Source organism: Sus scrofa, chromosome 2 (genome assembly GCF_000003025.6).
Source record: "Sus scrofa isolate TJ Tabasco breed Duroc chromosome 2, Sscrofa11.1, whole genome shotgun sequence".
NCBI classification, from domain to species: domain Eukaryota; kingdom Metazoa; phylum Chordata; class Mammalia; order Artiodactyla; family Suidae; genus Sus; species Sus scrofa.
The window spans coordinates 15,313,006-15,314,913 of NC_010444.4; the positions used below are offsets into that span (position 1 = coordinate 15,313,006).

Sequence of the window (1,908 nt, forward strand, 5' to 3'; positions counted from 1 at the left end):
GACCGCACAGTGCTAGCAGCTGCTACTCCAGAGTTGGCCAATGCCCATAATAATTCATTCTCCTTGAATCTGGAGATACCTCTTCCATTGACAGCTATTATTATGAGGTTATCTTCTCCCCCATTTGCTTTTAGTTTGCACTTGGTCCTAATTCTGGATTTTCATAGACATATCACCTTTCTACACAACCAAAACCAAGTTCCCAATCTTGCTATATATTCATTTTTAGGCATCACCACCACCCCAAAAGCTCTTTGGTTCTCTCCACTGCCACAGAATCTTGAGCATTCTGCAGAATGTAAGGCCCTGTTATAGAGCAGAATCCAGTTCCTCCCAAGCAGAAAAAGTGGAGGAAAATGAAAAAAATGAAATGGGAGATGGGTAAAAGCATACTTTATAAAGAATTATGTGTAAAATGCATAGTGAGAGCCAAAGTATCTTAAAATGAAACAATTTACAGGACCAGAGCACAAGGTTAAGTCTTGAAATCTACGTTTACATTGAAAACCAGGAGCCCTTTCCAGCTAAAATCTCAAAGATCACACCTGAAGCATCTTCTACTAATATATCAGGGATCAGGCCTCTATCCTTGGGATCCCAGTCCCTCTTTCCTTGAGAATCATTTGATAAAACAAATCATTATCATGCTCTACAATGCTGTCTCCCTCCACAAACAAGTCACAAACAAGGACCCTGAGATCTTGTGACTATTCTAGCCACTAATGATAGGATGGATTTTTAGCCTCCGTTCTATCTCAACAGCTACTGCCTTTAGTTATTCAAACTGCAGAGATAAGGCTTTTCTTCCCATTCGCTCCCCTCTTCACAAAGACTCTAAATCCTCTTAACACTACCTATACTCACACTGTCTTCACATCCACCCAGACTCAGACTCCGCCTCTTGCCTCAACCATATTTACTAACGGGCAGCCCCTCATTCCCAGCTCCTATATTCCAAAGGCATCAAGCTCAAGACTCATACCTATCCGCTGAAGTCCTACACAATTACCACCCAACACCATCCACACGCAGATTTAGAATCCACAGACCTTTAAGCTATCTTGTCTTTTCAGCTTACAAATGGCCATGTTAACCAGCCCTTTGGATTCGTCCCTCATTTTGGCAGGATGTCACAGTAAAACCACAAGAACCAGAGAGTGATAGGACATCTGCTGACGTGAGCACAATAAGAGGCTCTCTCCCCTCCTCCTCCCCAGGCAGTGACCTTGCAAGCGCATCAGCACAGACTGGTCCAACGTGGGGAAGAATGAGAGCAAGGAGGCAGCAATAGGCAGGGTTGGGGAAGTAGGGAAGGCAGGGAAAGAAGGATGAGTCTAAAGATGCACGAGGATGGGGAGACAATCAGTTTCAGGAAAGACTGAACGGGGTCTCCACTCCCCAACAAGCCAATTTTGAAACACCAAATTAAAAAAAAAAAAAAAGAAAATTTAAGAAGCCAAAGTGTTTATTCAAATTCTAACCAAAAATGGGGAACGCGCGCGCGCACACACACACACTCACGCACAGACACAGACACACGTACACACGCGCGCCATGTGTTTAGCCCCCGGACAGGACAGCTCTGCCCGCCCCCTCACCTGCTGGACAGTTCTCCCCCGCACCCGCCCCGGAACCAGGGCCGCCCGCCAGCCTCGCAGGAATCTAGCCCCGCAGCCGCAAGCTGCGCCCAGGTTCGCAGCTGGAACCCCTTTGGCCCCCACCCCTTGTCCTACCCCCTTCCTACAGACCGCTGCTCTCTCTCGAGACCCCACGCCCCCTCACACAACCTTGGGGGCTCCTTAGAGTCCCCTTCCCACTAAAGCCCCTGTTTCCTCTCATAGTCTGTATCCCCCGGGGAGCCCCACCCCAAACACCCTTCCAGGCCCCCAGTGGCCCAGACCTTCCTAC

The 1,908-nt window shown here is 48.1% G+C and overlaps 1 protein-coding gene across 49 annotated transcripts in view; it reads right to left on the minus strand.

Moving 5' to 3' along the window:
- Window positions 1-1,908, minus strand: part of MADD (MAP kinase activating death domain) — a 44,677-nt gene that overhangs the window by 42,223 nt on the left and 546 nt on the right. The gene's annotated exons all lie outside the window — the stretch shown is intronic.